Below are 24308 nucleotides of genomic sequence, written 5' to 3'. Positions count from 1 at the left end.
ATTTTGAAGTATGTCATTCTATCCTGTTTAGTTAGCCATCATACATGTGAAATTGTGTCATGCTATCCTGTTTAATTAGCCATCATATATGTGAAATTATATCCTGCTATTGTATTTGCTTAGACAACATAAATGTGAATTATTTCATGCCCTGTTTTCTTCCCTACTATCCATTGCACCCGTCTATCTTACAATGTCTATACATTCAATTACTTTTCTTGTTTATCAGCCATTTCAATTGGAGGGAGTGATGGCAGTATCTGTGGGAGTAAAAACATGGTCTTCAGAAAAGATCGTGCTACCTATCGATGTAGATAGAACCACGGTTGTACTTGCCCAAGAACCAGCCCCACCACACATAACCCACACTCATGCAGATTGTACCCCTACCCAATTGGACAGAGAACCAGCTACACCCCTTCTAACCCCAACCCCAGCAGATAGACACCCAGTTCCCGTTGACACATCACCGTCTCCACCACAGAGCACCCAAACACGAGCAGTTAGTAAGGCAACTGCAGTGCCCAAATCACGAGGACCACCACTCCGAACCCGAAGTCAACGGTTAAAGCAGAAGAAGAATTGTTCTCAGGTCAGGTTCCGTAGCTATGGTTCGTACTACTTTGCTCTTGCATCACTGTATTTACTAATACCAACTAATTTCAAATTTGAAGGATGCAATTGAAACTCCAATGGCGCAACGGGTATGTTTTAAACCTGTTGCTTCAACGTGTTTGGCTGTTTGCTATTGTAACTTGCTCTATGTTGATTTTAGTTTCAATTGAATAAACAGTTATGTTCTCATGCCATGCACATTACAAGTGTTGTTATTGCTGTGTAGTTTCCCACACTTATATTCTGTCTATGCTGCTTTGTCTTAAATAGATATGATTCGAACTGTATCTATCTTGATTTGGCAACATAAACTAGAATGATATAGACCATACAGTGACCATACTACATAGATATATGTTTGTTTCATGTTGTTATCCTGTCCACCTTACTACTGAACAGGTTTACCAAAATGAGTTTCATATACTACATTGTAAACGTGAGATGTGTTTGTTTGTTTCTCTTTTAGAACGCGGATAAAATATTGGAGAAGAGTACCCTGTTATGGAATGGTAAAGGAAGTAATGCAGATAAGGTTCAAGATAGTGAGACATCCCTGTTGGTCTCCAAGAAAGCTGATAAAAACTATGTTGAAGACACTGAGACAACCCCAAAGTCCTGTCTTGATGTAGTGTTCGAGTTACTGGCTACCACTGCTGGCACCAGCTCTTCGAACTCGTTGCCTGAATCAGTTCAGCTTCTTGAGTCTCAACTTCAAGTTGAAAGACATCGATCAGATGTTATGCGACAGGAAGCCGAAGGACTGAGGAAGTCCCTCCAGAATTCAGATGCATACTTTCTGGTGCAACAGCAAGCGCTGGAGGACTTAAGCGCCAAACAAGAGAAAGTTAATAAGCTTGCTAAGCATCTTGTCAGCATTATGGGTACCCAGGATATTGTTTCTTGAGCTCTTCTGAAGTGGTTTCAGTTTTGGACTTCTTTTGCTGTGGTGTTTATATGCTGCTGTGTTCCCTATATTTGCACTGGTGGCGAACTTTGATGCCAAGTGGATGTAATATGTGTAATAGCCATGATAGCCTAGTGTAAGTTTCTTGCTTATTTATTTCCTTGTTGTCTTGTCTATTTGTTTGCTTGTAGTCAGTGCAGTTCTTTTTCTGTGGTTTGCTAGTGGCTGCAATAACCTATTTCGTAAAACTAGGCCACAATAACCACGGGCTAATATTTACTGTAGTGACACTCAGCCTCCTACGGGCCGTAGAAACAGTGGGCCTTCTACGGGCCGTATAAACAGTGGGCCTTCTATGGGCCGTAGAAACAATGGGCATTCTACGGGCCGTAGAAACAATGGGCATTCTACGGGCCGTAGAAACAATGGGCCTTCTATGGGCCGTATCATCAATGGGCCTTATACGGGCCGTATGATCAATTGGCTAAACATGGGCCAAAAATACCGCATTCTGGCCGTAAACAGGCTAGAGTTGGAATCATCCGTTCATGGGCCGACCATAACGGGCCAACATTAATAGGTCGTATTTGATGATGCTATGAAAACGGCCCAACGTATTAACGGACCAGAAACAGGCCGACTGTAACCACGGGCTGAATTTGGCCCACAAGCAGAAAATGACAGTAACGGGCCGTAAGTAAAAGAATGTTGGAAATTAGCCCAAGAATAAATGGGCTCTGAGAAGGCCGAAAGATAACATGGGCTGGAAACGGCCCAACGGAATAACGGGTCGTTAATGGGTATAAAGTGATACACTGTTCTTTACGGGCCAGTTTCACCACGGGCCGTTAATGGGTGTAAAGTGATACACTGTTCATTACGGGCCAGTTTCACCACGGGTCGTTAATAGGACAAGAGCTACATAGGGCCTCATATGGGCTGAAAGACGTCATGGGCCATACATGGGCCAGAAGTGAAAATGGGCTGGAATCATATTGGATGGCCCAGATGACGCTACTGGGCCTAATTCGAATAGGGCGTAACGGGCCTTGGGTCAGCGGGCTGTAAATGGGCTATATGCGAACATGCCGTTAACATGCTTTCCATGGGCCGGCCCACCACCTTTTGACCAAGTCAAACGGGCCGGCCTTTTCACAGGAATGGGCCTCTGTTGGGCCATGCCACGTGTCGACGTATCATAGGCGCCTTCTGTCCAATGAGTGGATGACATCTGTCCCAGCGATGAGCCGGCACGTGTTTCTTCCACCCAATGATGATTTTACATGTGGAAAATCCCCATTGGTCGGGGCTGTTAACGGGTTATCGGATCCAAAACCCGACCCGATAGCTTAACGGCGTTCTGTTACGGTGGATGCCATGTGTCGGTCACCCTTGATGAAAGCACTTCTGTGACGCGCGATTTATCGTCATGGAAGTGGACACTTCCATGATGATAATTTTGGTAATGTCATGGAACACTTCTATGACAGCACAGGTATGACTATCTTGATTCTGTCATAAAATCGTCATGGATGTACATGCATGACAGAAAACGCGATCTACTATGACAAACACGTATCATCACGGAAGTGTTTTTTGTAGTGTATCTCCCTCGTGTAATGCGGATCGACCACCACGTGGTCGGGACAGGGCGGCGGAACGGCCACCCCGTGGTTGGGATAAAGCAGCAACTCAGACCGAACAGCAGACCACCCCACCACCCCATCAAAATAGGGACGAAAGAGTCCCGAGTCATATGTACGACCTTCGATAGACCCTGGATAGTAGAGCAGGACACACAAGATCAATCTACGGATCACGAGGACGTGCCTCGAGGCACGACGACGGCTACCTATTCGGACGTGACAAACCTAACCACGCTCGGGACGAATGCCGCAGACGGACTCCTTCAGAGCTCCGCCACGATGCGGCCCGCTATAGAGGCGCCGCACACCCTCTCTGCTTCACAGACGAGGTGCTGGATCATGAATTCCCCGATGGGTTCAAGCCTGTCAATATTGAATCATATGACGAAACAACCGACCCCGCAGTGTGGATCAAAAATTTTATTCTTCACATACACATGGCCCGAGGAGATGACCTCCATGCCATTAAATACCTCCAATTAAAGCTCAAAGGACCAGCTTGACACTGGCTAAATAGTCTGCCTGAGAACTCCATCGGCAGCTGGGAGGACTTGGAAGAGGTCTTCCTTGACAACTTCCAGGGTACATATGTCCGGCCACCCGATGCCGACGACTTAAGCCACATAGTTCAACAATCTGGAGAATCAGCCAGAAAATTCTGGACTAGGTTCCTAACCAAAAAGAACCAGATCGTCGACTGTCCAGACGCTGAAGCCCTAGCGGCCTTTAAGCATAGCATCCGGGACGAATGGCTTGCCCGCCACCTCGGCCAGGAAAAGCCGAGATCCATGGCAGCCCTCACGGCACTTATGACCCGCTTTTGCATGGGAGAGGATAGTTGGCTGGCTCGCAGTACAAACACAACCAACAAAACAGGCCCCTCCAAGGCCAAAAACAGCACCGACAAGCTCCGGCGCAACAGACACAAACGCCGAAGCAATGGCGATAACGCCGATGACACTACAGTTCACGCCGGATTCAGTGGCTCCAAGTCCGGCCAGTGAAAGAAACCCTATAAAAGGAGCAACGGAGGACCATCCAGCTTGGACTACATACTCGATCGTCCTTGCTAGATACGTGGCACCCCAGACAAACCGGCCAACCATACTAACAGAGATTGCCGGATATTTAAACAAGCCAGCAAGGTCAATAGTAGAAACAAGGAAGGAGAATCAAAGAGCGAGGACGATAACGAGGAGCCCTGGTAGCCGAACACTGGGGAGCAAAAGAAATTTCCCCATCAAGTCAAAACGGTGAACATAATATACGCAACACACATCCCCAAAAGGGAGCGCAAGCGCGCACTTAGGGATGTCTACGCGTTAGAGCCAGTCGCCCTGAAATTCAATCCATGGTTGTCATCTCCGATCACCTTTGACCATCGAGATCATCCAACCAGCATTCACCATGGCGGCTCAGCCGCACTGGTCCTCGACCCAATCATCGACAGATTTCACCTGACACGAGTCCTAATGGACGGGGGTAGCAGCCTCAACCCGCTCTATCAGAATATAGTATGCAAAATGAGCATCGACCCCTCACGGGTCAAGCCCATGAAGGCTACCTTTAAAGGAGTCATACCAGGCATAGAGGCCCTTTGTACGGGCTCAATAACGCTGGAGGTAGTATTCGGTTCCCCGGATAACTTCCGAAGCGAAGAACTAATCTTCGATATCGTCCCATTTCGCAGCGGCTATCATGCCCTGCTCAGACGAACCGCATTCGCTAGATTCAATGCGGTGCCACAATACGCTTATCTCAAGCTCAAGATGCCCGGCCCACGTGGCATCATTACAGTAAATGGAAACACGGAACGCTCCCTCCGTACAGAGGAGCACACTGCCGACCTAGCAGCAGAAGTACAGAGAGGCCTTCTCAAGCAACATTATAATCCGGCTGCCGAGCCCCTGGACATCATCAAGAGGGTCCGGACCACACTTCAGCAGGACAGCTCGGCTCGTCAAGAGCCGAATTAGCAATTTGACCTCCGCCCCAGCCCCGATGAGGCAAGGGGACTAATACCGCGCGTACATAAACTACACACTCAAAACCCCATGGGAATTGACGGAGGTATAACTCATTCGCGATCCACTGTATGGCTCGACTGACCCTGGGATTCGCACGCTTTTACTTTTTTACTGGTTTTCTTCTCTTTAGAAGGTCTATGCGGATAACCCGCTTGCCAAACACACCAAGGAGGCAAGGAGCTCTGGCTTACAAGGGAATCCCCAGGTGGTCTCTACTAAACGATTGCCATACTTGCTTTTCATACCCACACATAGCTCGCCCTTGGTTGTGGCATGTTAAATAGCCCTACTTGCTTATCACATTACTGGTACAAAGTACGCCTTGACGTACTAGTTACATCACAATGGTGAATACACGGTAGCGTCAGCTTATTATTCCATTTTTCCGTTTACTCACCTCGGTATTGATTAATCACTGCACACGTACACCATGGTACGTATTACTATGCTAGGGGCTTCATTACACCCAACAATACGGCAATAAAAAGTCCGAACACTTTTATAGGATAGTTCGGCACCCCGAACTTATAGCATTATATGCATCGGCTCCGAATCATGTCTTTGGTCAATAGTTGGGTTGCCCGGCTCCTGTGCTTGCTACCTTACATTCTGCTATATCGTCTAGGGTAGTAAAGGGAGAACTACTGCGATTGTGTCCCAGTTCTTCCGGACGAGCACCTTAGTAGAGAAAGCTGAAAGCTGACTGTCATGATGCGGTGAGAGCCGGTCAGCTGTTCGAGAGGTCCCAAATCGTTAGAGATTCTTTTCGCTTCTTGTGAAGAATCGGTTCCCCCAATTAGGCGTGCATAGCGCCCCTAGTTTGGTCTTCCGAATACCAGGGGCTTCACCAACTTTCTTAATTGTCAAACTCTTATGGCTAAGTGAGGGCGGTAAAGGCCCAATAGTCTGATTGCCTTGTTCGTTGTGCTAAACACCTCCTTTAAGGACCAGAATGTGGATTAAAGAGTGTTTAGATTTATCCCGAACACCCCCGTACTATCTACGTGGGGGCAGAAGCCGACAACTGGTCAACCCTCAGAGCTAATAAACGGCCGCACATGAGGTAAATTTAAATCATAAGCATTATGCTACATAAACACCATTGTTCCATATTACAGGGCAAGGTAATACACATGTTCTCATGGGAATATGATATCCTTCGAACACTGCTCTGCCACAAGGGGGGCCCCCTCCAGGACACCTTTAAAATAATGCTCGGGTCGATGATGATCCTTGCCCTCCGGCGGTCCCTCGGTCATCAGCTTCTTGGCATCCAGCTTTGCCCAATGCGTCTTGACGCGGGCAAAGGCCATACGCGCACCTTCAATACAGACCGTCCGCTTCACGGCTTCGAGCCGCGGACAGGCACTCACAAGCCGCTGCACAAGCCCGAAGTAGCTGCTAGGTATAGGATCGGCAAGCCACAACAGGACTATCAGGTCCTTCATGTCTAGCTCTGCCAACCTATGCAGCTCGACCAACTGCTTTAGCTGGTCGCTGAAGGGCACTAGATGTTCAGATCCCAGATATTGGGACCAGAACAACTTCTCTGTAGACATCCCTTCTTCGGCTCTATAATGCTCGGCAGCATTCGACACACTGTGTGGTAGATTTGTAAACGCCCCTGGAAAATACAAATTAGGATAAGTACAAGGAACGTTTCTTCTACACACTTGCTATGCATGGTGAAAGATTTACCCGCCGTGATCTTCTTGGTCGCCTGAATTTCCTAGAGGGTGCTCTGGGCTTCAGCTCGTGCATCCCGCGCGCTCTGGCGGGCCTTCGCCAATTCGGACTCTTGCACCTTACAATAGTGCTCCAAGGACTCAAACCTTTCTATCGCGCCCTGAAGCTATTGCTGCGCCTCGCCAACCCAGGCCTCGTGCTCCTCGCGTGAGGCGCGTTCCTTGGCCGCTTTGTCCTCGGCCTTGGCTAGCGCATTCTTAAGGGCTGCCACCTCGGTCGTGGCCACTAATAAAGTTTATGACACTTTAGTCTGGCTGGACTACTCATTTTTTTCGAAATGTACACACAGGTTACTGCATACCTTGGCTATCTTCCAGCCGCTTCTTCACGAGGCCGAGATCCTCCTCGGCCCGCTCCAGTTGCCGCTTCAGTCCGGAAACTTCCGCAGCATGAGCAGTGGCAGCCTGCAGCGATACCTGCTTATTCACATAGACAACTCATGTTAGACTCCTGCGATATTTATTCTCGATCCTCTGTTTGGCTTTTCCCCCCGAACACCAAACAGAGCATCAGGGGCTACTGTCTATATGGTGATATTTTTCCTACAATCACATTACTTACCTCAAAGCCCGTTAGAAGGCTGGTGCAGGCTTCGGTCGGTCCGCTGTTGACAAACTGAACCTTCTCTATTACCATGTCCATAAGTACACGATGCTCATCCACTATAGAGGCGCCTCGTAGTGCCTCCAGCAGATTATCCGGTGCCTATGGTTGGACAGAGGTCACCGGTGGAACAGGCACATTCCCTCCTCGGGGGAATGTCGTTCGCTGGACCCTGGAGCCATGTAGATCTCTGGAAGGGTATCCGGCTGAGGCCCGAAGGGAACTCGGGCCCCGTCACCAGTCCCCATGGGGACTTTTCCCCCCGTATGTCCGGTGGCTGAGGAGTCATCCTGGGACGTCACCTCGATGGTCTCCGGAATCTCCCCCCCGGCCTGGGAAAGTCTTTTCGGACACCAACTCATCATCACCCTTGGGTGAGATGGAATGAGCAGGTGGCGATACATGCTAGCCATCTCCTTCGAGTCCAACGAATCCTCTGTCGAGGATCGCGGGGAGGCATCACGTGCCGGACTGCAATGACAAGGTTTAAGATGTATCAATATTACAAACCGAGAAGGCCAGATGTTTTTGATTCTGGTACTCATGAGGTGGCCCGGGGCTTGGTCTGGCGAGGTCGCTCCAGACTGCTATCAACATCCCACGCGGAGTTATCCGCGAGGGAGCCTCTCCCCCTCTTGGGCGCCTTCGCCTCCAAACTCGTGGAGGCCTCCCTTTTCTCCCTTCCTCTTGCAGGAGGGGAGTCGCCTCCCTCCTCGTCATCATCGTCGGCGGCTGAGGGGTCTGTCTCATCGTCAGACGAGATGACCAAGGTGCTCCTTCGGCGAAGCCCTCTCCTGGTCCCCTTGGCCGTGGTTTTGACCTTCTTCTCCGGTACGTCGTAAGGCGCCGGAAATAGCATCTTCGTAAGGAGTGGGGTTTCTTTATCTTCACGCAGCGGAGCCAGACTATTAATCCATCCCTCTAGGTCGACCCAGGCCTGGAAAAGAAATTGATAAGAAGGCTCAGTATCCTTCCTTGAAGCGTGTCCTTAAAGACTATACCTTGATGGCTTACCGAATTGGCCCGGCGCTTAAAGTTGAGCCCGTGATCTTTGGTCAAGGGTGGCGGTGTCTTGCTGCCCTTGAAGAGCACCTTCCAGATATCTTTGTGCATCGTGCCAAAAAGCCTTAGCAACATCTGGTGCTTGGCCGAATCGAACTCCCACAAATAACAGGTCCGGCGCTGACACGGAAGGATCCGGCGTACAAGCATGACCTGGATCACATCAACGAGCTAGATCTTCCGGGTTACCATATTCTGGAGGCACGTTTGGAGCCCAGTGATCTCTTCCAAAGATCCCTAGGTTAGGCCCTTCTCTTGCCAGGAGGTAAGCCGCATCGGGACTCCGGATCGGAATTTGGGAGCCGCCACCCAGTTGGTGTCGCGCGGCTCGGTGATATAGAACCACTCCGACTGCCATCCCTTCACCGTCTCTACAAAGGAGCCTTCGAGCCAGGTGGTATTGGGAATCTTGCCCGCCATGGCACCTCCGCACTCAGCCTATTGGCCGCGCACCACCTTTGGCTTTACATTAAAAGTCTTCAGCCATAGGCTAAAGTGAGGTGGGATGCGGAGAAAGGCTTCACACACAACTATGAATGCAGAGATGTTGAGGATAAAGTTGGGGGCCAGATCGTGGAAGTCCAGCCCATAGTAAAACATCAATCCACGGATAAATAGATGAAGAGGGAATCCCAGCCCATGGATGAAGTGTGTGAGAAACACAACCCTCTCACAGGGCTTGGGGGTAGGGACGATTTTCCCTTTTGCTGGGAGTTGGTGAGCAATCTCCTTGGCTAAATAGTCAGCTTCCTGTAGCTCTGTGATGTCCTTATTCTCAACGGAGGAAGCCATCCACTTGCCTCCAGCTCCGGATCCGGACATGATTGGGGTGCCTTCTCGAACGAGGAAAAGCTAAATCTTGGGCGCTAGAGTTCGAGGACGGAGGGACTGAAGGTGAAGAAGGGTGTGGGTAAAGGGAGAGTGTCCTTATCCCATTATAAAGGCCGTGAATATCAAGCGCCTCGCCACTCATCCTAAAAACCCCCCCTATTCCCAAGGGTTGTATAAATGGCATGGTTAGGTTACCCATGCCCGCATTGATGAGAATCCCGCGATAAGGGGACACGATCTCTGCTTTGACGAGACGTGCCAATGGCAACCGCGTCTCAAAACGTGGAACGGTAGATGAAAAGCGGTTCAAAATTATGACCGGACAAACATAATGTCGTTATGTGAAAAGCTGTCAGCGGATAGAACTCGTGTGAAAATATATTCTCTTTGTAGCTATGTGTGGTATGTAACAGGTCTGGATACTATCATCGCATCCGAAGACTATCTTGGAGTTCGGAGAAAGGGGAACCCCCCTTGCAATTCCGAAGACAATCTGCATGCCGGACTCCTCGTCATTGAAGCCAGGTTCAGGGGCTAGTGATGGAGTCCTAGACTAAGGGGTCCTCGGGCGTCCGGCCTGTTATCCATGGGCCGAACTGATGGGCTATGAAGACATGAAGGCCGAAGACTGCACCGTGTCCGGATTGGACTCTGCTTGGCATGGAAGGCAAGCTTGGCGATCGAAGATTCCTTCTTATGTAACCGACTCCATGTAAACCCTAGATCCCCTTGGTGTCTATATAAATCGAAGGGGATAGTCCGGAAAGGACACTACATATACTCATTACCATATTCATAGGCTAGACTTCTAGGGTTTAGCCATTATGATCTCGTGGTAGATCAACTCTTGTAATACTCATATTCATCAAGGTCAATCAAGCAGGAAGTAGGGTATTACCTCCATAGAGACGGCCCGAACCTGGGTAAACATCGTGTCCCCCGTCTTCTGTTACCATCGATCCTAGACGCACAGTTCGGGACCCCCTACCCGAGATCTCCCGGTTTTGACACCGACACCAAGCCCTTCTCAATTCTCATTGTAGCTTGAATCATATAGCCCAATTGATCTTGTTTTGACTTGAGGAACACCTGAGATGCTTCTTCTGCACTTGGCATCCTTGCAGCTTTCTCTGCCTTAGCTTTGGCTCTCTTCTCATGTGCTTGAGCTGATGATGCATGGTTCATTCGCATTCATGACAACTTCATTCTCTTCATATTTAGGATATAAGGGTAGATGCTCCTTGTCCAACAAGTATGTTCCTGTGCCCATCCTAGAATTGATGAGCTCCTGAATATGTGGAGCATACCCACAGCTTCTCTTTTGGTCAGCAACTATCCTTTAGATTGTCTCTACAATCAGGCTCGTGACTTTAAACTTCTGAGGGACATCAAAGATTTGCAGCATGTTGATGGAATGTCCTCTAACCATCTTGTGATCTCCAGACTTGGATAGCAATGTGTGCCTTTGGATCCAGTTGATGGTAGGCAGACCAGACAACAAGTAATGTACATATCCAAGCTTGTGAGTCTCCAAAGCTTTATCAGGGATCTCTTTGTACATGTTTGCCATGGAGTTGTTGTCTATCTTCTTCTTGGCATACACATCCAAGTCATACTCATGTTCCTCTAGGGCATTGATCAGCTTGGCCCATTCTTCAATAGTGGATTGGTACCTAGTACCTTCAGACATCCATATGATCTTCCCATCTGGGTAAAAGTGAGTAGTGGAGTAAAACTGCATGATCATTTCATCATTCCATTTTGTGAGATTTTGTCCAACAAACTCATCTACTCCACATGCTTTCAACCTGTCATATACTCCTAGGAAGTGATATTCATTCTCCTTTATGTATTCCCAATCAACCCATCTCATGTCACAAACAATGGGCTTCTTGTCGAGCAAAATTATCTCATAGAAGTCTTGTTGTTCTTTTGTATGAAATCTTTAATCAACTGTAGTCCTTCTCCTAACAACATAGGGATCAGACTGTCTCCACAATCTCAGTCCAACATCTTTTCTGATGTGCATATCTTCAGCCACTGGATGAGCATCATTGTGGTCTGGGATCTTGGGTTTCAATTTCCTCAAAACAAGAGACTCATCATCCTCTTCTTCAGCTTGAAGCACTAGGGCCTTGTTTTTCTCTTCAGTAGGAATACTTCTAGTGATTCTATTGGCCTTTTACTTCTGAGCTTGAGCTTTGGGAGCAGACCTGGGCTTTGATGTTGCAGCCCCTTACTTAATTGCATCTCCCATAAGCTTCTGAGCTTTGGGTGCTGGAGCATCCTCTTCCTCTTCCTCTTCTTCTGCGGGATCCTTAAAAATGGATGATCTCCCTAGGAATCTGGCAGTGGTCTTCTCGACCCTCTCTTTTCTCTTCTTGCCTTCTCCAGCCTCTTTGGGTTCAAAAATGAACTCCATAGTTTCTTCCAAGGCTGCTTTCCTAGGCTTGGATGTTGGCATTCTCTTGGTAGGTTCCTCCTTGTGCATCCCTGGCTTTGTTGTAGCAGCTGTGCCATATTCCTTCTTCAACACTTTCTTCATTAAGGTGGCTTCATCCTCAACAGCCACATAGTCTTCATCCTAAGAGTCTGAGGTTTTCTTCTTCCTCGCTCTAGTGGCTGCCTTGGGCAAGTTACTTGGTGTGCTTCTACTGCCCTCATCATAGCTGCTTGAGGGATCCGAACCCTCACTCAGTTACACATGTTCCTCAGATTTGTTCTGACTATCACTTTGGTCAGACATCTTGGCAATCACTTACAGCAAACCTTGTGAATAGATGTAGATGTGGTAGAGTGGATGAGCATCACAAAGTGCAGAGTTTTTGCAAAATAGATGACTTAAAAACTTAGTTTTAGTTCTCCACAGAAAGCATTTCGGAGCTACCGATTTGATAAACTCGGTGATACCGAAGCAGCTTTTGGAACCTAAACTAGTAAACTCGGTCAGACCGAGTCATAGTTCGGTGGCACCGAGACTGCTAGGGTTTCACAGAGAATCGAACTCGGTCACACCGATTTGCAATTTTTGGTCAGACTGAAAATGCATGTGCTATGGCCTAAGCCAAATTGGTGAGACCAATTTCTACAATTCGGTCGGTCCGAGATGAATTCGGCGGAGACCTAACCCTAAATTTTCAAATCCAATCTAGCCTAAAGGAAGTTTTCAGTGGATGGATTGTTCGCATACGTGGTCATGATCATGGCAAAGCAATGTGCTATGAATCAGAGTTAAGGAATAGCACATAGAGTCGAACCCATACCCTAGTTCGGCGGAGGTTCGCTATGGCAGCAACGGCGGAGCAGATTTCCATTGACGGCGATGGAAACTAGCGACGGGAGGTCGCTGGCGGCGAGGAGACGATCCGGAGACCTGAGGAGGCAGAGAAGGACACACACGCGGGCTGAGGAGTTTGAAGAAATTTCCAAAATCTCACCCGTGGGTATATATATATCCCGACCTTGTCGGTGTGACTGAGTGGAACAACTCGATGGCACCGAGATGCAGAATCGCGAGCGGTTACTGCAACTCGATGTGACCAAAAAGTTCAAATTGGTTGCACCGAGATGGAAAATCTAGATCAACTTAGTGAACTCGGTGTGACCGAAGTGGATGACTCGGTCATACCGAAATGCACAAAGAGGTTTTGGAAGTTTAAGTCTATGACGAATCGGGGACTCTGGGTGCTCCTCACACAGAGTGGTTCGAATCTGACTTGATCAAACTTTGTGATGTAGCATGAATAGAGTTTGAGACAAGAAAAGCATAGATAGCTAGAGGGGGTTCTTAGGCATTCTTGTCCATCCACTTGGCAAAAGTGCAAAAACGCCAAACAATCAAAACAACAAGTGGATGTTCTCGAATGAGTAAAATATGCAACCAACATGCTCACACAATAAAATGGCAAATGAAATATGTGACAAAGCATGTACAAACACTAGCATCTATCAAGCAATTGGCGATGACTAGGTCATCTATATATGAGTATATTGAGTGAGGAGTCAAATGAGAACATTTGATCGTAGGTCATACTCATCGTTTAAGCACAAGTGGGGTTGCCACTTTTACATAAAGCATTGTTGTGTTCACACCATTAGAGTTGCTTTATCTCAATTGATTAGAGTAAAGCTCCCCCTAGATGTGATATCCCCCCTAAGAGGGATGAACTAACCTTGGGTTTTGTCGATGATGACTTCATGTAGGTGTTGGAGATGTAGATGCTCAATGTTGATGTAGATCATTTGGAGAAATCCATTGGAGTGAGTTGCACTTTCAATACCTAAACGGGTTAGTCCCACAAGGAACAAACAAGGATATCCATAGACATAGAGTGATGTTCACATAAGATGACGTCCATGAAAGCATTAGGTTACCTAGTCCCTTGTCTTACTAACAAGAGGGTTTGTGACTCCTTGAACTAGTGGAAGATATGGAAGTTGTTTGCACATGTCCTTGCCAAAAGATATGAGTGAAGTATGTTGGTGGAGTCACCCTCAAGAACTCTCTAGTTATTTTTCTTCAGGATCCACACCATCTTGATGGGAATCCTTGGACTTGTAGTCGTACTTGATGAAGTGGAACTTGATGTAGTCTTGGGAACCCACTTGACCAAGGCCTTGGGAGCTTCTTCCAATGCATCAATCTCCTCTTGAAGCTTGTCCTTGCCTTTTTGCTTGTGGTCTTGTGGTGGAAGATCATCTTGAGCTTGTGTTCCTTGGAAAGAAGTAGGATCATACTTCTCTTGTTGAGGAACAAACTTCGTCTTGGGGTATTGATCTTCTTCCCACTCAAATCCATTGGCATTGAACATTCATTCAAAACCAATTCCTTGATTCATCCGGTGTCTTCCTTGCCTGCGTACAATTTCCTCAAATTGCTTAACTCTGGCAAGGCTCTTGTAAACACCTTTCTCTATAATTCCCTTCAATAAGCTATTTTTTGCTCAAGTGTAACTTGGCTAAGAGAATCATTAGTGGAATCAAGAGAACTACTAGAAGCAACAACATTGGATTTAGCATGATTATTGTTACTACTAGAAGAAGAATCTTTCTTACTCTTGTTGTTAGATTTAACTTGTGGCATGTAAGTAGACAAGAGTAAACGCTTGGAAATGTAAGAAGAACTTTTCTTGCGAAGATCATCATTGATCGCTTTTAAGAACCCATGCTCTTACTCAAGGTTGAGCTTTTCAAAGCGTAACTTTTCATGAATCTTTAAAAGATCTCAATGATTTTCCAAGGTAGTTTCATGAGCTAACTTAAGAGTGTTTAGTTCTTTAGTTAAACGATTAATCTCCTTCTTATCATCATCATTCATTTTATCTTGATTAGCATGATTAATAGCAAGTTCATCATAGTTTTCATCACTAGAATTGTCAACAAGTAAATCATCATCACCTAGCAAATCATCTTCATCACTATTGAAATCAACATACTCGGGGTGTGGTACCTTTGGGCCTTTAGCCATGAAGCATCTTCCAATTCCTTCATTTGGTGACTCAAATATGTCGTAGGAGTTGGTTGACACAAGTGCTAGATCGACAACACCTTCATCTTGAGTATATTCGGAGTCGGAGTGATAACTTCTCTCGGAGTGATTGTCGGAGTCGGAGCCGGATACCCATTCACCAACATGAGCTTGATGTCTTCGTTTTGTGTAGCTCCTTGATGATTTGTCATTCCTTTCCGAATCCTTGCTTCTCTGTGATGTTCTTCGTTCATAACGGTCATCTCTACTCCTTCTCTCTCTTGGTGGTGATTCTTCTCTTCTCTACTTCTTATTTTGGGAGAATCTTCTCTTCTTTTGTAGGGAGCCGTACACTCATTGGAGTAGTGTCCGGGTCTTCCACAATTGTAACAATTATGTTCATGACTCGAAGATCTTTTGTCATTGTAGGACCTTGACTTGGAACTTCTCTCCTTGCTTCTACTCTTGTAGAACTTGTTGAAGTTTTTCACCATTAGGCTCAATTCTTCATTGAAGGCTTGTTTCTCACTTGATGATGTGGGAGCATCACATGAGACTTTGTAAGCACCACTTGACTTGCAGTGAAGCTCTTCCTTATCCTTATGTGACATCTCATGAGCAACAATTCTTCCAATGACCTCCATTGGCTTGAGATCTTTGTGATTGGGCATCATTTGGATCAATGTGCACACGGTATCAAATTTTCCATCCAAGGCTCTTAGGATCTTCTTGATGATGAATCTATCATTCATCTCTTCACTTCCTAAGCTGGCAATCTCATTTGTGATGAGAGCAAGCCTAGAGTACATTTCAGCGACACCTTCACCATCCTTCATTTTGAACTTGTCAAGTTGACTTTGAAGCACATCCAATTTGGATTCCTTGATGGAGTCGGTACCTTCGTGCATATCTATCAAAGTATCCCAAATTTCCTTTGCATTCTCAAGACGGCTGATTTTGTTGAATTCTTCGGGGCAAAATCCGTTGAAGAGAATATCACAAGCTTGAGCATTGTATTGCAGCATCTTAAACTCTTCCGCGGTAGCTTCACGGTTCGGTTCTCTCCCATCAAAGAATTCACCTTGCAAGCCAATACACACAATAGCCCAAACGGCGGGGTTATGTCCAAGAATATGCATTTTCATCTTATGCTTCCAACTAGCAAAATTAGTACCACCAAAGTAAGGACCTCTACGGTGGTAATTTCCCTCGCTAGACGCCATACTCTCCTAGGTTGTGAAACAAAGTCTATGATCACCAAAAGCTATGGAAATCAAGGCAAAAGGAGACCAAAGCTCTGATACCACTTGTAGGATCGAAAGTATGTCTAGAGGGGGGCGATTAGACTACTTGACCAAAGAAAAATCTAGCCTTTTCCCAATTTTAAGTCTTGGCAGATTTTAGCAACTTAGCACCAGTCAAGCAATCAACCTACACATTCAAGTCTAAGAGTATAGCAGCGGAATGTAAAACATTGCACATGAAGGTAAAGGGAGGAGTTTGGAGGGAGCAAACGCAATGTAGACACGAAGATTTTTGGCATGGTTTTGATAGGTGGTGCTATTGTACATCCACGTTGATGGTGACTTCAACCCATGAAGGGTAACGGTTGGGCGAGTCCACGGAGGGCTCCACCCACGAAGGGTTCACGAAGAAGCAACCTTGTCTATCCCACCATGTCCATCGCCCACGAAGGACTTGCCTCACTAGGGCAGATCTTCACGAAGTAGGCGATCTCCTTGCCCGTACAAACTCCTTGGTTCAACTCCACAATCTTGACGGAGGCTCCCAAGTGACACCTAACCAATCTAGGAGACACCACTCTCCAAAAGGTAATAGATGGTGTGTTGATGATGAACTCCTTGCTCTTGTGCTTCAAATGATAGTCTCCCCAACACTCAACTCTCTCTCACTGATTTGGATTTGGTGGAAAGATGATTTGAGTGGAAAGCAACTTGGAGAAGGCTAGAGATCAAGATTCATATGGTTGGAATGGAATATCTTTACCTCAACACATGAGTAGGTGGTTCTCCCATAGAAAATGTATGATGGAAGTGTAGGCATGTTCTGATGGCTCTCTTCATGAATGAAGAGTGGGTGGAGGGGTATGTATAGCCTCCACACAAAATCTAACCATTACACACAAATCACCAAACTCGGTGGGACCGAATAATGAAACTCGATTCGACCGATTTAGTTCAAAATGTGAACGTTTGGATTTTCGGTGGGACCGACATGTCAACTCGGTGAGACCGATTTCATTATGGTTAGGGAATAACGTAATCTCGGTGAGACCGATTACATAAACTCGATGGGACCGATTTTGGTAATAAGCTAACCAGAGAGTTGGTCAGGCAAACTCGGTGGGACCAATTCGCTCATCTCGATGAGTACGAAATGTTACGAAGGGGAAACAGAGAGTTTGCATTGCAAACTAGGTGGGACCGATCGCTCATTTCGGTTGGACCGAAATGTTATGAAGGGAAATAGAGAGTTTGCAATCCCATCTTGGTGAGACCGAGATCCCTATTGGTGAGACCGAAAAGATTGGGGTTTTGTGGCAGTGGCTATGTCAACTGAACTCGGTGGCGCCAGATAGAAAGTTTCGGTGGGGCCGAGTTTGACTTTTAGTTTGGGACATATGTGGATATGAGAAAGTGTTTGAGGGTTTTGGAGCATATCACTAAGCATTTTGAGCAAGTAACTCATTAAGCAACACCTCATCCCCTTTTAACAGTATTGGCTTTTCCTATGGACTCAATGTGATCTTGGATCACTAAAAGGTCAAATGTAGAGTCTTGAGCTTTAGAGCTTGAGCCAATATTTTGTCCTAGCATTTTGAGGGGTCCACATTTCTAATCCATGACATGCCAATCATTGAGATTTCCTGAAATATTTATCTTGAAATAGTATTAGCTCAATGCTATATGTTGTTAGGAATTAGCAAAACCACCCAGGGATAGTTGCACTTTTATAAAACGAGAGGCAAATGGCAAATAATGTAATGCGAGGGAGAAGAGTTTGTGATGGGTACTTGGTATGTCTTGACTTGAGCGTAGATCTCCCTGGCAACGGCGCCAGAAATCCTTCTTGCTACCTCTTGAGCATGCGTTGGTTTTCCCTTGAAGAGGAAAGGGTGATGCAGCAAAGTAGCGTAAGTATTTCCCTCAGTTTTTGAGAACCAAGGTATCTATCTAGTAGGAGACTACACGCAAATCACCTAGTACCTGCACAAACAATCAAGAACCTTGCAACCAACACGATAAAGGGGTTTTCAATCCCTTCATGGCCACTTGCAAAAGTGAGGTCTGATAAAGATAATAAGATAAATATTTTTGGTATTTTTGTTGTATAGATTGGAAAATAAAGATTGTAGAATAAATAGCAAACTTGAATTATAGATTGGAAACTTACATGATGTAAAGTAGACCCGGGGGCCATAGGTTTCACTAGTGGATTCTCTCATGATAGCATATATTACGGTGAGTGAACAAATTACTGCCGAGAATTGATAGAATAGCGCATAGTTATGAGAATATCTAGGCATGATCATGAACATAGGCATCACGTCCATGTCAAGTAGACCGAACGATTCTGCATCTACTACTATTACTCCACACATCGACCGCTATCTAGCATGCATCTAGAGTATTAAGTTCATAAGAACAGAGTAACGCATTAAGAAAGATGACATGATGTAGAGGGATAAACTCAAGCAATATGATATAAACCCCATCTTTTTATCCTCGATGGCAATAATACAATACGTGTCGGTTCCCTTTCTGTCACTGGGATCGAGCCCCGCAAGATTGAACCCAAAGCTAAGCACTTCTCCCATTGCAAGAAAGACCAATCTAGTATGCCAAACCAAACTGATAATTCGAAGAGACTTGCATAGATATCAAATCATGCATATAAGAATTCAGAGAAGAATCAAATATTGTTCATAGATAATCTTGATCATAAACCCACAATTCATCGGATCTTAGCAAACACACTGCAAAAAGTATTACATCGAATAGATCTCCAAGAACATTGAGGAGAACTTTGTATTGAGAACCAGAGAGAGAGAGAAGAAGCCATCTAGCTAATAACTATGGAGCCGAAGGTCTGTGGTAAACTACTCACGCTTCATCGGAGAGGCTATGGTGTTGATGTAGAAGCCCTCCGTGATCGAATCCCCCTCCGGCAGATCACCAGAAAAGGCCCCAAGATGGGATCTCACGGGTACAGAAGGTTGCGGCGGTGGAAAAGTGGTTTCGTGGCTCCCCTGGATGTTTTCAGGGTATAAGAGTATATATAGGCGAAAGAAGTAGGTCGGTGGAGCTACGAGGGGCCCACGAGGGTGGGGGGTGCGCCTACCCCCCTGGGCGCACCCTCCTGCCTTGTGGCCACCTCGTTGCGTCTCTGACTTCCATTCCAAGTCTCCTGGATTGCCTTCATTCCAAGAAAGATCCTCGCGAAGGTTTCGTTCCATTTGGATTCACTTTGCTATTCCTTTTCTGCGAAACACTGAAATAGGCAAAAAAAAAGCAATTGGCACTGGGCCTTCGGTCAATAGGTTAGTCCCAAAACTAATATAAAAGATCATATTGAAGCCCATTAAACATCCAAAACAGATAATATAAGCATGGAACAATAAAAAATTATAGATACGTTGGAGACGTATCACCATCCCATGGGCCGGTACTGCCTCCTCTCCAAGCCCATGTACTGCCGGACTGCGGCCCCCTCGTTAGGTCTAGGGCTCTGGAGGAAGCCTACACTGCGATAGATCAGCTCCGGACCGATCTCCAAGACGCCGACAGGTGCCTGGTGAGGGAACGCACGGGGCTGATCTCGGGGTGGCTCCAGGCCGACGCGTCCGCTAGGACGGCTTGGGGCCGGGCCGAGGCCACCGCCGCGGAGGGCAAGAGGGAGGCCAACGAAGCCGCGGGAGCTTGCGACGCGACGTTGGCCGATGCAGCGTCCACCAAGGAGCACTGCAGCAAGGCGGAGGCTGAGTTGAAGACTCTCTGTGAGGGGCAGGTTGCCCACAACTAATGGCTTCAGCAGCGAGAGGAGGAGCTCAAGGCCCGTGAAGTGACACTTGCCGATCGTGACGCCAAGCTGGCCCAGGCGACCGCCGACCAAGCCGCGGAGCGGGACCGCCTGGGCAAGCTAAAGGGGGAGGTGGAGATGGCCCAGGCGTCCCACGCCCAGCTCGTCTCCGAGACGACGGCCCAGCTGGAGGCCAGGGAGAAGACCCTCACCGTCGCCGAGAAAGCGGCGGCCGTGGAACGCGAGACCTTCCTTTCCCTCGAGCTCAGGTGTCACGAGGCACTGCGCTTCATCCATGGGGGAGGGTACGACGAGTCATTGGCGACCCCAGAGAATGGCCTTGCTGGGCTTCTTCCCCGGCTTGCTAAGGAGCTTGAGGGTGCCGCCGCTGGAGTGGACTCCTGGGTGGAGGGGGAGTGTCGCGCGCTCTTCACCTCGGCCGCGACGCGCGTCTTCAGCTGCCTCCACCTCCAGGACCCGGGCTTCAACCTCGGCGCACTGATCGAGCCGATGGATCTTGAGTCCCGCACCACTGCCGCTTAGGCCGTGAAGGGGCAGGTGAATGCCCTGCTGGGGAAGTTCCTGTACGTCCCCGGCCACAAAGCCGTGATGGCGGAGGTCGGCGACGGCGAAAATGGGGTCAGCGTCATCGACGGCAGGATTCCTAAGGCGAGCGGCGGCAGCGACCAAGGCGACGGTGGCGCTTCTTCCTAGTTTGACCCTGCAATATTTATCGTGCCTTGCGGAGGTGTGAGAACTTCTTAAATTTGGGGAACATTATGTTTTGTAATAACTTGCTAGAACTCTGTGATTTCCTTTTCGTGCTCAATTTCCTTCTTGTTTGCCCTAGTGTTTGCTGGAACTTCTGCTTAAATTCCACCCGTTTAGCTTATTATCTTGGGGTACCCATAAGGGGGGATGACATTGAGTTACCACCTTCTTTCCTTGATTATAATGCTATGGTACGCTACCAGTTTCTTGAGAGGAACGAGCAGTCCCTCCTATACCGACTGATTTTTGATAGACAATGTGCTACCCATATCATCCTTCCTGCCCCTGCCTTATTTAACTTTCAGGAGAAACGGAGATATTTTATAACCAGATAGGAGGCGAATGAGTATGAGAGAGAGGTGGGCATAGACCAACTTCAGGCAGTAGCGGCAGCATTCCAGTACAACCCGACTACAACTTTTGATATCCTCCAGGCCAGCCGTGGGCATAGACCAACTTAGGACAAAAGCCTAAGCTTGGGGGAGTACGTATTTCTCACCGAAATTACATTCATGTTCACACACTCATTCCAGTTGTTGGTGTTCATACTTTTTCGTTGTATCAGCCATGCTAGTTTATCTTCTTTTTCTCGCTTTCTTCTTGTCTGTTTGAAAAACTCTGAGAAAATCCAAAAAATTAGTTGTAGCTTCTTTTCAGTTTTCCTTCCATGTTTACTTAGTAGTAGTATTAAAATAAAACCCAAGAAGATTTCTCGTTCTTCTTTTACTTATTGGAGCTTTCCCGTGTAAATTGTTTTTCTCGTTCTTGTTTTTACCTTCTTCATAAAAACAAAAACTCAAAAAATATTTCAGTGTGTTTCTTTGAATTTCTTTTTCCTTTCTTTGGGGCGAGAGGAGAAGACCACGATGAAAATGTTGAGTGGCTCTCATATGCATTATTGTTGATCTAATAGAGAGCCCATATTACCTTGTCTTCTCCTTTGAATAAATGTTTGTAGATTCCAGCTTAGTCCAATGCACGTGCACTCTTATTAGTATTCACACCGTTCGGTCATGCAAGTGAAAGGAAAGAATGATGATATAGGATGAAATGATTGAGATGGAGAAAAGCTGGTATGAACTCGACCTATTTTGTTTCTGTAAATATGATTAGTTCATCGTTCTTGATTCAACCCATTATAAATGAAACATGTTTGCAATGACAATTAGAGATTATAGTTACTCATGCCATGCTTAATTAGCTAGGAGTTTATAATGGTTTACCTTGCGTGCCAACATGCAAATTAAAATGGTTCTGATGTGGTATGATAGGATGGTATCCTCCTTTGAATGATTTAAGTGGCTTGACTTGGCACATGTTCACGCATGTAGTTGAATCAAAGTCAACATAGCCTTCACGATATTTATGTTCATGGTGATTTATATCCTACTAATGCTTGCACTCAATGTTGGTTAATCTCAATGCATGTTTATGGCTGTTGTCGCTCTCTAATTGTTCGCTCCACAATCTTTTGCTATCCTTCACTTGTACTAAGCGAAATACTGCTTGTGCATCCAATTCCTTAAACCCAAAGTTGTTCCATATGAGTACACCATAACTACCAATATGCGATATTTACCTATTGTTCCAAGTAAAATTTGCATCTGCCAAATTCTAAACCTTCAAATAGTATTCTATTTTGTATGCCCGAATCGCTCATGTAGCGACTAGGGGCTGTTAGTATCTTCCATGCTAAGTGGGTTATTCTCACGATGAGTGTTGATTCACTTTTCATTCATGAGAGTGGCTGGTAATCAGGATGCCTAGTTCCATGCTCAAATCAAATCAAAATATAATTTCAAACAAAACTCCCCCAGGACTGTTGTTGGTATGGACGGTACCCATTGTTTCGGGCCAGCCATGGAGTGTGCTTGTTGGTGGCGGGGGAGTAAAAACTTTACCATTATTTTTGGGAACTGCCTATAATGTATCAATCATGGAAGATACCGAGATCACTTGTTTTTTATGTTGACAATGAAAGCATACTGCTCAAAATTATATTCATCGCTGTTAAAAAGCTCGAGCTCTGGCACCTCTGCAAATCCTTGCTTCCCTTTGCGAAGGGCCTATCTATTTACGTTTATTGTCGAGTCATCATCCGCTTATAAAAAGCACCTATTAGAGAGCACCACTGTCATTTGTATGCTTTGTTATTAATTGATATTGAGTATGACTGTGACTAGAACTCTTTTACCATGAATTACAATGTCTAATCAGTCCTTGATCTTCAGGGGTGCTCTGCATTTATGTTTTGCGGTCTCAAAAAGGGTTAGTGAGATACCATTTTGTTATATCATATCATGATTGTTTTCATGAAGTGTTGTCATCTGAGATATATTATTATTGCTCGCTAGTTGATTATGCCATTGATATGAGTAAATGTGAGACCTAAATGTTATTTTGAATATGGTTATTTTGTAATCTTTGTTGAAAACCTGAATGCTGGCTATACATATTTGCAACAACAAGATCAAACAGAGTTTGTATAAGTTTTTCTTTATCATTTTCAGTTTGTCAACTGAATTACTTGAGGACAAACAATGGTTTAAGCTTGGGGGAGTCGATACGTCTCCATCGTATCTACTTTTCCAAACTCTTTTGCCCTTATTTTGCACTCTAATTTGCATGATTTGAATGGAACTAACCCGGACTGACGCTGTTTTCAGCAGAATTGCCTTGGTGTTATTTTTGTGCAGAAATAAAAGTTCTCGGAGTGACCTAAAAATTTACGGAGAATATTTTTGGAATAAATAAAAAATATTGGCAAAAGAATCAACCAGAGGGGACCCACCAGCTGTCCACAAGGGTGGGGCGTCCCCCCTAGGGCGCGCCCCTGCCTTGTGGGTCCCCTAGACCTCCACCGACCTCAACTCCAACTCTATATATTCATGTTCGGGGAGGAAAAAATCAGTGAGAAGGATTCATCGCATTTTACGATACGGAGCTGCCGTCACCCCCTGTTCTTTATCGGGAGGGCAGCTCTCGAGTCCGTTTGGGGCTCCAGAGAGGGGAAATTGTCTCCATCATCATCACCAACCCTCCTCCATCACCAATTCCATGATGCTCAACACCATGTGTGAGTAATTCCATCATAGGCTTGTTGGACGGTGATGGGTTGGGTGAGATTTATCATGTAATTGAGTTAGTTTTGTTAGGGTTTGATCCCTAGTATCCACTATGTTCTAAGATTGATGTTGCTATGACTTTGCTATGCTTAATGCTTGTCACTATGGCGCGAGTGCCATGATTTCAGATTTGAACCTATTATGTTTTCATGAATATATTTGTGTTCTTGATCCAATCTTGCAAGTTGTAGACTGGTACGTCTCCAACGTATCTATAATTTACGAAGTATTCATGCCATTATATTATCATTCTGGGATGTTTTACAATCATTTTATAGCAACTTTATATCATTTTTTGTGACTAACCTATTGACACAGTGCCCAGTGCCAGTTGCTATTTTTTGCTTGTTTTTTACATTGCAGGAAATCAATATCAAATGGAGTCCAAACACCGCAAAACTATTTGGAAATTTTTTATGGACCAGAACACCCAAGATGGGCCAGAATAGCACATGGGGGGTGCCCCGAGGG

Source organism: Triticum urartu, chromosome 4 (assembly GCF_003073215.2).
Source record: "Triticum urartu cultivar G1812 chromosome 4, Tu2.1, whole genome shotgun sequence".
Classification (NCBI taxonomy): domain Eukaryota; kingdom Viridiplantae; phylum Streptophyta; class Magnoliopsida; order Poales; family Poaceae; genus Triticum; species Triticum urartu.
Note: the sequence above shows the minus strand (reverse complement) of the source record.